General features: G+C 45.6%; 1 pseudogene; it reads left to right on the forward strand.

Moving 5' to 3' along the window:
* Positions 1 to 4970: 4970 nt before the first annotated feature.
* LOC123162438 (disease resistance protein RGA5-like) lies at positions 4971 to 8015 on the forward strand (annotated as a pseudogene).
* The last annotated feature ends 3659 nt before the right edge of the window (positions 8016 to 11674 follow it).

The following is an 11674-nucleotide window of genomic DNA, read 5'->3' on the forward strand; positions in this document are numbered from 1 at the left end:
ATATTGTGCATGTATATTGTGTCGTAGGCCCACCTCCTAATTTTCCTATATAGTTGAGGTTGTGGCCCCATCTTATACATCATATATACGTGGCTAGTGCACCCGATCAATTCATTGTGAGTTGGACGGCCCAAACCTCATCTTCTAAAGTACCATTCGTTAAGTGCTCCCATGGTACCAACTTTGAAAAGACAAAATTGAATGTTCCGAAAAGAATTCTATTTTTTTATGGATGTTTACAAGATATGTGTCTACAACCCCTAACAAAATCAAATTCAAATTCGAGTTACACATTAAGAAACAAAGAAAGACAAGATTCGGATGTTAATAGTTTCGAATTTGCCTTTGGTCTTTTTTTGGCACTATTCATGCTAGATTTGCCTATCTTGTTTCTCAATGTGCATTTTGAATTTGGACCTGTGATTGTTAGGAGTTATAGATACATTCCATCTGAACATTCACATTTTTAATTTTTTTTGAAATGTTTATAATTCACTTTTGAAATGGGAGCATGGGCGTGTAGGACTCGGTATCACTGGATATTCATACTTTTTTTTAATACCTCATCACTGGATTCTCAGAAACGCACACACCAAAGGTGAAGTAATATTCAAAAAAGACGAGACCAGCCCGCTCTAGACTAGCCAGTTGGTAATTTTTTATAGAAGAAAACTACATGAATACCAAGCGCTCGAGCCGAGACTCGAACATTGATGGGCTGGATGCGAACTTCTCCGTCTCGCCAACTGAGCTACGCTCCGTTCTCATGTGAAATAATATTGTCAAACACGCACACACAGTTTGTGAAATAATATTCTCAAACACGCACACGCGTGTCGTTTCCTCGCCTGCTGCTGCTGTACACCAGCCGACGTCCCGTCACGTTAAAGCTCGGTCAAGTCTCCTCGCCTGCTGCTGCTGCTGTTTAGATGGTTATTATTTAGGTTGATAGTTTTTATGTTGTGTTTAGATGATCAAGCTGGAATGTAAGAGGAAAGATGAACTGAAACCACAAGGAAACAAGGCCTTTGAAATCAAGGACTATGATGCGGCGATTCTTCTGTACAGCATGGTAACCTCTCTTTCGCCATTGATTGTTCTTGTATGCACATGTTGGGATGCAAATGTTCTGTTTTTGTCCTAGTGGCAGCAAAAACACTACGAAATTGTCAGGGTATATCCACAATTCAATTCAGATGGTTCAGATCTAGATTTCTGAAAACGCTGACATCCGAAAACAAACATGTAGGCACTGAAGCTCGACGACACGGATGCCACCTTATATTCAAACAGGAGCATCTGTTGGCTGCACCTTGGTGACGGCGACGAGGCTCTTTCGGACGCCCAGGCCTGCACCAGGGTCTGGTCTGACTGGGAGAAAGCATACTACCGTCAGGGAATGGCCTTCCGCTTGCTGGAGGTAGTCATCGGCCTAATTTAGCTCACCTATATTCTTAGCTCATCGGTCAAGATGACATCTGATTCAGTCATGCTTGTGTTAGGATTACGTCAGTGCTTGTGCCGCGTTTAGCAAGGCATTGGAGCTTGATCCGGGGAATCCGATCATCATCAACGGCCTCCGGTACATCCACTGCATGCACTTGTGTTCTCATCATGCAAACTGATCTTACGTTACACACGTAACCGTGTGATGTTCAAACAATCAAACTGTGCAGGGATATCTCGGTGCCTGCGGAGCGTGCCTCGAGTTCGCCGTGCTAGGAGAAAAGGGATGCAAGGCAGAAGTCATGTTCATGTCCTAACGTCTTTGTTGATAGCGCTGGTGTAGGTTCGATCTATAGCCTTTTGCCCCGGTCGGGATAACGGGTGGTGCAGCCCTGAGTGAGTGCTGCAGTAATTAGCTTTTGCTACCTATTATTTCCAGAAACTTGTACACCCTCTGTCATATAATATAAGATGTGTTTAACGGTGTTAGCGTTAGGCCGCGCCTAGTTTGCAGGAGATCTTGTGTTTACTTTTGCACGGGATGCTTTCAACTACTGTCTTGTTGTCAAGATACCGTATGTCCTGTTATCTCTTAATACTGGAAACCCACCAATATGTCGGTCTTTTGGCTGTTATTTTCACAAACATGTATGTATTTTGCGGTGTTAAAGCTAGGGGTGCGTATTTTGCTAGAGACCTTCTGTTTACTTTTGCACTGCGAGTCCCGCTTAGGTACAACCCCCCTCAAAAAACGTGTAAAGGGCGATATAGATCTTTGTCAAATTATATGTATAAGCCGTATGTAGATGGCCCATTATGGCACACTTATATATTATTTCAAGAAATGGAGAATATGCCACACTTTTATATTATTAAAAGAAATAGAGAATTAAAAGGACAAAGGAGAAATCAAACTCACGTCTGTTAGTTGCTAGCCGAACATGCCCAGCCAGGCAAAAGGATCCTAGCTCATCTAAGGCATAGCTCATACGAGCAACGCTACTTGTTTGGCTTATTTGCCTAACCTCGACTAAACCACGATCATAACGGTAGTTACATGCTTAATATGCTTGTGCTCAATTCTTGCCGACGGAGGCGAGCCAAATCGGCTCTCCTGTCCGGGCATGGATTTTCTAGCTCGTGTAGGCTAGTTTGCTAGACAAAGCTAGAGTCAAGCTTGCTTGAGATCCAAACGCACCCGCGTATGTTTGATTTTTGAAAGAAGGTGAGCTACGTAGATTCCTATCATGGGCATGCCCACCTACCGGCAATAGTTGGGGTCATTTCAAGGATGTACCAAAATAGACCAAGTTGAACCGAGGGTGTTCGGATAGGCCAGAATGCTCCGTCAAAGAGCGTTGTTTCTAGACATCCTTAAAATACATCATTTCTTTCATGGCCTTGTATGACCAATTCAAGGCACCAGGGCAAGCTGTTTGGGTTTTTGACATGTTTTGAATTTTCTAAAGTTTTTACAGTGAAAAGAGGCCGATAAATGGATGAACGTGTTGCAACGTACATGTGGTGTCGGAAGTTGTTCAAACTAAGCGTGCATGCCTAATATGGGCATGCCCACCTGCTTGGAAAAGTTGAGTTCAGTCTTATTATTTCTAGAAAAATATCATGTTCAACGGAGATTGTCGGATAAGCCATAAGAGTCTGTCTCGGAGCATCTCGCTTCTCGACATTGTTAACAAATCCCAACAATTGATGAAAAATTTTGAACAAAAATTGCAAACCACATACTACTTTTAAAAATTTATCAACTTTTTGAAACAAAAACATTTCTTAATTTGTGAACAAAACATTTAAAAACGTAAACAAATTATTAAATTCTAGAACATTTTTAAAAATTGTGAACAATATTTGAAACAAGAATATTTGCAGGTATTCCAAACATTTTTTAGAAAAAATAATAGATTTGAAAAATAATAGTAAAGTTCAAACAGGAGAAAAATGAATTAACTTAAAAGAGAGAAGAAAAACAAAAAAGTCGAAAAAAATTGCTTAGGCCTTGGCCCAACTAGGCGACGACATCGCTCCCGTCGGGCTGTTCCAAGAATTCATGAAATTTAAAAAAGTTCCATTAATTTAAAAAAATGTTCACAAATTTAAAAAATAAACACAAATTTACTGAAAAGGTTCACTAGAAAAAGTTGCAAAATAATTCCAGAAATTTAAAAAGATTCATAAATTTAAGCAAAATTTCGAGAATTTGATATTTTTTTCATTTGAAAAGGTTCACACATTTGACAAAACAGAAAAAAACCGAGATAGAAAAAGGAAAAGAATGAAACGAAAAATTTAGAATAAAACAGAACAAAATCCGGTTTAAAAAGGGAAAAATGGAAAATCGGAGAACCGGCTCGCCTGCCTCAAGTAGGCCGCGCCCTATTACTTTAGCATGATCCCAATCCTACTGTACTGGCTAGCTTCTTTTCTGCCAACAGATTCGCTTAAGGCCTCTCGCAGTGATCCACCTTATATGGGTGGTAAGCCTGCCATGTAGGCGAAATTTTTGATGTGGCTTGACAATTAAGAGGAGAGAGATGGGTTTGGTGACCCTAGAAAAAACCAACGCCAAGCGTGGGAACCTAGGCAAAACATTTAAATGCAGCAAACTCATCAATGCATGAGAGAGTTTAGTAGCTGAGTCATTAAATGTAGGGAGCTTAGATACAACAAGTTAAGCACCTAAGGCCCCTCCCAATGCTCCACCTTGTACATGTGCTAAGCCTTCCATGTAGGCAAAAAATCTGATGTGGCAAGTTATTTATGAGGAGAGAGATGAGTGTGATGACCCAAGAAGAAACAATGCTAAGCGCGTGAACCTAGGCAAAACATGAAGAGCTTTAGTTGCTAAATCATTAAATAAAGCAAGCTTAGCAACCATAAGCTAAGCATCTATGCATTGGGGGGTGTAGTTGCTAACCTATTTAATGTGCTTAGCACCTCAACTAAACACCCATGCATTGGCAGCAGCCTTAGGGACTATGGTTGCTAAACAATTTAATGCGCTTACCTTTGCATTGGAATGATTAGGAGCAGTAGTTTTGACTTGATGGGACAGCCTGCTAGTAGTAGTTGTTTTCTAGCGGTAGAGTAGTCGCATGCATGATTAGAAGATAACAATGCATGATACCGACGGGATGCTAATTATCTGGTGGGACATACTGATGCATTGCTACGCCCGATCGCCACGCCCGTATGCGAGGTCAACGCCAAGCAGCATAGTACTCGGTAGCAAGCCACCAACACACCACGCTCCTCCGATTATATTGCCTAACCGAGGAGTTGACCTACTTGGCAGCCTCCTCCGACGGGCTTCCGCGAAGCTTCCTAGCAACAACGGAGGCATTGCTACGCAGGAGGCATTGCCCGTTCACACGCAGACTCGCAGCAGGCCAGCGACAACACACCGCGTTGACCTCTCTCTTCTCTCCACCACTACTCCATCGAACACCACCACACCAACCATGGCGCTTCTGTAGCGGCTGCCTCTTCTCAAGGGAGGCAAAAGGGAGATGGCGGGCGTGGGTGCCGGGACGGGGGCGTTGGGCTCTGTCATCGTCAAGCTCGCCACCCTGCTTGGCAAGGAGTACACGATGCTCAAGAGGGTGCGCAAGGACATCGCCTTCCTTGAGCGCGAGCTCCGCAGGATGCAGAACCTGGTCAACGCTCTGGCCGACATGGAGGTGCTCGACAAGGTTGCCAAGGACTGGAAGGGCAACATGCGGGACCTCAGCTACGACATGGAGGAGTGCATCGACCGGTTCATGATCCGCCTTGGCGATGCCAAGCTCAGCTTCCCCAAGAAGGCTGCACGCCGGCTCAAGAAGCTGTTCGCGCGCCATGACATCGGCACCCAGATCAAGGAGCTCAAGGACCGGGTCAAGGAGGAGGAAGAACGGCGGCTGAGGCTGAATCTCGACAAGTATGCTGCAATTGGGCCAACGAGGCCCGTGGAGATAGATCCCCGGCTGGCTGCGTTCCACGGGGTGGCCAAGGGCTTGGTGGCCATTGACGGCCCCAGGGATCAGCTTGTCTCTTGGTTGACGGAGGAGAGCGTGGAGCTGAAGGTGGTAGCCATTGTTGGTGGTGGGGGGCTGGGAAAGACCACCCTTGCCATGGAGACCTCTCGCAAGATTGGAGAGCACTTCCAGCACAGAGCTTCTGTGTCCGTGTCACGCACCCCTGATCTCGAGAAGCTCTTGAAAGATGTCCTTTCTCAGATCGACAAAGATAAATTTAGGGAATGCCAGTCCGAGAGATGGGACGAAAAACAACTAATCCGTGAAATCCAACTGCTCTTGACAGGAAAGAGGTAACTCCTTCCCTCTTTGCAGACATAAATGCTAGTGTAGTGCAGGTCATCATATTTGTGTAAATAAGCTCAACTAATAGTGTAACATTGTGATACAGGTACTTTCTTGTTATTGATGATGTATGGAAAGAACAAGACTGGAGATCTCTCAAAGCAGTTTTTCCTGACAATTGTAATGGCAGCAGAATAATTATTACTACACGCATTGCCAATGTAGCTAAGTCAAGTTGTTCAAACTCTGGTGACCACCTCTATCAAATGCTACCCCTCAACAATGTTGATTCCCGAAGATTGTTCCTTCGGAGAATTTTCCACTCCGACAACTCTTGCCCTCCTCAACTACAAGAAGTCTCAACTAGGATCCTGAGAAAATGTGGTGGTCTGCCATTGGCTATAGTTACAATTGCGAGTTTGCTGGCCAATAAACCTCAAAACCTAGATGAATGGGAGAGACTCCAAGGTTCCATTGGTACTGGTATTTCATATGAGAGTGATGATGGAGGAAATGGTATGAGACATATATTGTTACTTAGTTATTGGGATCTTCCACACCACTTGAAGACTTGTTTGTTGTACTTATGTATATATCCAGAGGACAAGTATATCCCGTGTGAAGAACTAAAAAGGAAATGGCTAGCTGAAGGATTCATTGCTACAAAACGGGGAAACTTGTATCAAGAAGCAGAGAGCTGTTTTAATGAACTTGTCAATAGAAGCTTGATTCAGCTGGTTTATGCAGATCCTCAAGGTTATGGTTTTGACCAATACTGTCGAGTTCATGATATGGTCCTTGACCTCATAATATCTCTGTCAGATGAAGAGAATTTTGCCACTATTTTAAACGCTGAATGCAATTCTTTGCCAAGCAAGATCCATCGAATCTCCCTGCAATCTAGTGGGAATGAACATAAAGGGGCAATCCAATCAATCACAAGAAGCAAGTTACATGTTCGCTCACTAAATGTGTTCGGAGAAAGTAAGTAGATACCCCCACTTGAGGACTTTCAGTCTTTGCGTGTGCTTGATATATGTGGTGAGTGGGAACCGGAAAACGAGCATATAAGAAATATTGGAAGTTTCTATCAACTGAGGTATTTGAGAATTAAGTCTAGAAGAATCACAGAGCTTCATGAAGATATCGGAAAGCTACAGAACTTAGAGACTCTTGATTTGCGGGGCTCTATAAAGATTAGAGAACTGCCATCAACTACAGCCCGACTACAGAATTTGGTGCGCCTATTTGTTTCCTGTAGTTGTGTGTTGTCTGCAGATATGTTTGGCAGCATGAGAGCCCTAGAGGAAGTGGCAGATATCCATCAAATTGACAACCCTGAGAAATTTGTGGAAGAACTTGGACATCTAACAAAATTGAGAAAGATCACGATGACTGGTTCATGGACTGAATGCTATAGAGAAAGACTGAGGTCATCTCTGAATGCCATAGGCAGCCTTCAACATCTTCATACTCATGCAGTAATAGGAGAATATATGTTCAGGGATCCATGCTGCACCTTTCCGCACCTCCAAAATCTTAAACTAGAGTACCCCATGATGAGGTTTCCCAAGGGAATGGCCTTCCTAACCAACATCCTCAAATTAGACATAGAAGTCTATCTATTTGATGATGAAGATCTCCGTATTCTTATGGGTATGCCTTCTCTGGCTAATCTCCAGCTAATAGTTTCAAGATCAGGTGGCGTCCTGACTGTAAGTGGTAACGGATTCAAGCTGCTAGAGGTGTTCCACTACACAAATCAGGCATACGAAACAACAGGTATAAAATTTGAAGCAGGTGCGATGCCAGCACTCCGATGGCTCTATCTTTACTGGAACAATTGTGGTGTTCCGTTAAGGAATAATGAGAACACTGGCATGGGCTTCGAGCACCTTTCAAACCTTGCTGACCTCCATGTCGAAATTAGTATTTCTCGTGCAACTCTGGACGAGCTGGAGACTGTGGACTGTTTCGTCGAAAAAGCAATCGCTTTGCATCCCAACCGTCACAATCTTCAGCTCCGTCTCAGCTACTCTTCCTGAAGAGCATGTGATGTGAGCTACACGTTTGTTTGTCCAACTCTGTGATCAGCCACCGTATTTATGTATTGCCATGTGCTGTAGCTAACATTTTGTGACATTGTGTGTTTGTAATAGGGTTGGTTTGGTGCATCAGGTTTTTCGTCCCATAGTTTGTATTCCAGAACGAGTACAGACAGTGGGTTTTCCTGATGCGCATCGAACCTATAGTCTACTTTCTTCTTCTGTTTACGGACTTATTGATGTTTCCATTTTTCAAGTTTCTCTTGCCTGTATCTGGATGATTTGAACTATTTATTTGAATCTTATAAGGTAGTGTTTGGAGAAGGCAGGGTTTTTATGTTTCAGCAATCAACTTAACTGAACGGGCTGTAGCTGCATGGAAATGGCTGGTTCAAATATCTGAATTTCAGGGCACCTTGGTCAATAGCTTCAGTTTGGTTACAGTACATTATAGTATACTAGCTGAACTGTTTGATGCTGGTATATATATGTTGCTACATTGATATTTGATTGGTACTCTAGCTGGGAAGGCGGGCGGATGGTTTGTGTGGTCTAGCTGTAGATAAACATGGGTGTTCAAGTATCAGGCTCAGGCCGATGGATTTTTCCAGTACCAGGCGCAGGGCGCCAGAGGCTTTGGGCCAGCCCTCATGAAGCAATATTGTTGCCTGCCGTCGTGGCTCGTGCAAAACCAGCAGTACGTGTAGATAAACATCGGTGCTTCAGTAATGAGGCTTAGGCGGATGGATTTTTTCAATACCTGATCGCAGGGCGCCAGAATCATTTTGGCCTGCCTTTGTGCTCGTGCGATGCCAGGTAAGCCTGCCCTGATGAAGGCATATAAAGCAGTCATGAAGAAAGAAATAACAGTAGAGCAAGTTGACCGTTTACCTGTCAGGGAAAATATGTAATGGCAGAGAACGACCAATGAAAATAAGTAACTCAAGCTCAAATTAGGGCCAAGCTGACGTTTACTCCGAATCATTGCACAACGCAGTTTCTAGGCGAGGACTGAACATAACGGCAACGGGCTTTTCCACTTCCAGAGCATTGTTGGAGTATGGACTGAACTCTATCGAGAAAGGCTGAGGTCATCTCTGAAGGTGTTGGGCAATGACAGCCTTCAATATCTTTTTACCCGTGGACAAATAGGAGAATGTCTGTTCAGGGATCCATGCTGCACCTTTCCGCACCTCCGAACTCCGAAGTCTTAAACTAGTGGGCCACATGATGAGGGTTCCCAAGGGAATGGCCTTCCTAACCAATATCATCAAATTAGACATAGATGTCGACCTATTTGATGATGAAGGTCTCCATATTCTTATGGGTATGCCTTCTCTGACCAATCTTCGGCTAGAAGTACTGGGGTCGGCTGGAGTGCTGACTGTAAATAGTAACGGGTTCAAGCTGCTAGAGGCGTTCCACTACACAGTTACTACAGAGAAAACAACAGGTATAAAATTTGCAGGAGGTGCCATGCCATCACTCCGATGGCTCTATCTTTGCTGGAATGCCCGTCATTTTCCGTTCAGGACTAGTGACGGCGCTCAGGGTGGACACGGTCCGGGCCGGTCCGGTCCCTGACCGAGCCGTCACTTGGACCGGCCGCCGGCGGACCGAGCCGGACCGGACCGACCAGTCTGGCGGTCCTGTTTCTAGGTACCGGACCGGCGGCGGCAAAGCCCGGGCATGACCTGTGAAACACAGAAAAGAAGATTGGATCGGCGCACCCAACATGGTGGCCTTGGGATGTATTTATAGGGTCCAACTAGGGCACAATATACAGGTAGTTACAGGAGATAAGTACGGATATAAACAGACTCCTATATACTAACAATATACAGTTTAACACCCCCTCAATCTGAACGTCCTTCAAGAAGATTCAGATTGTATCTATTCGAGATAAAGGGTGCCTCAGCAAGTGGTTTGGTGAAGATGTCAGCAACTTGTTCCTTGGAAGAGATGAACCTCACATCCAATGCTTTGGCTGCAACTCTTTCTCGAACAAAATGGAAATCCACCTCTATATGCTTGGTTCTGGCATGAAACACAGGATTTGCAGACAAATAAGTGGCACCCAGGTTATCACACCACAATACTGGAGGTCGTGGCATAAAGACTCCAAGTTCTCCAAGAACAGACTGTATCCAGATTATCTCAGTTGTGCCATTGGCAATGGCTTTGTACTCAGATTCTGTGCTGGATCTTGAGACTGTGGCCTGCTTTCTGGAGCTCCAGGAGACAAGATTGGGACCAAGAAAAACCGCAAACCCTCTTGTAGACCGGCGATTGTCACTGCACCCGGCCAGTCCGCATCAGAAAAGCAACTCAGCACCATTGAAGGTGACTTGCGAATAGACAGACTCATACCACGAGTATAATTTAGGTACCTCAATATCCTTTTGGCTGCCGAAAAATGTGCAGTTGTTGGTGCATGCAGAAACTGGCAAACACGATTCACAGCAAAGGAGATACCCGTCCTAGTCAATGTCAGGTACTGAAGTGCTCCAACTAGGCTACGGTATTTGGTACTGTCATCCTGAGAGAGAGGTGCCCCACTCTCCTTGCTGATCTTCTCACTCGAGGACATGGGAGTGGTGGAGACATTACAACGTTCCATATTGGCATGATGAAGGATGTCGCCAATGTACTTCTGTTGGGAGAGCACAATCCCCTGTGGCAACGACTTCACCTCAACACCAAGAAAAAAATGCAGAGGACCCAGATCCTTGAGGGAAAACGTGGCATGAAGATCAGCAAGTAACTTAGTTGTTGCAGTAGGCGATGAACTGGCAACGATGATGTCATCGACATAAACAAGCATAAACATTGTGACACTGCCACGATGGAAGATAAACAGAGAGGTGTCTGCTTTGGACGCCACAAAACCAAGTTGAAGTAGGCGAGAGCTTAACCGAGAGTACCAGGCTCTGGGAGCCTGTTTAAGTCCATAGATAGCCTTCCTCAGTTTGCACAGATATCGAGGAGCAGAAGCATCCACAAATCCTGGCGGTTGTCGCATATACACCTGTTCTTGAAGAACTCCATGAAGAAAAGCATTTTGGACATCCAGCTGGCGCAAACACCAACCTCGAGAGACAGCAATGGAGAGAACCAGTCTAACAGTAACTGGTTTGACAACCGGGCTAAACGTGTCATCATAATCAAGGCCATAGCGTTGCTTGAACCCTTTGGCAACCAGACGAGCTTTGTGACGATCAAGAGTGCCATCAGCCTTGTACTTGACTTTAAAACCCATTTGCAGTCAATCACGTTGGCATCAGGTGGTGGTGGAACAAGAGTCCACGTGCCATTGTGACGAAGGGCATCAAGCTCAAACTGCATAGTGGCACGCCACGCAGGAGATGCCATGGCTTCACGGACATCACTGGTTCCCGGGAGGCCAGAAAAGCACGCTTGGACGGATCGTAGTTGATAGTACCATCCGTACGATGCGCAAATTTCCGTGTATGATCACGTGTGCGTGTTACCATTGTATGAGCAAGAGGTGCAGGAGGTCCAGGCGCAGAAGATCCAGACGCGGGAGATGGGGGGAAATCAGATCCTCCTGGGATCCCGTGCCGCCAGCAGGCGTACCAGGAGAATCCAACGGCGATCCCGAGGAGGGACCGGACAGCGCCGGCGCTCCTGTCGCGGGAGAAGGCCGGCCCACCGGCTGGCGAGGCGACGCGTGGGCAGCAGCCTGCTACGGGTCGGGGTGGGAGGGAACCGGGCCAGTGGCAGGCCCCGCTGCTGAGGGGGACGGGGCGGGCGACGGGCCGACCGGGCCGTTTGCAGCCGCCACGTGGTCCAACTGGGGACTGGCCACCCACGCGCGCCTGGCGCGTCGCTGTCAGCGGAGGCCGC

Source organism: Triticum aestivum, chromosome 7B, assembly GCF_018294505.1.
Source record: "Triticum aestivum cultivar Chinese Spring chromosome 7B, IWGSC CS RefSeq v2.1, whole genome shotgun sequence".
Lineage (NCBI taxonomy): Eukaryota > Viridiplantae > Streptophyta > Magnoliopsida > Poales > Poaceae > Triticum > Triticum aestivum.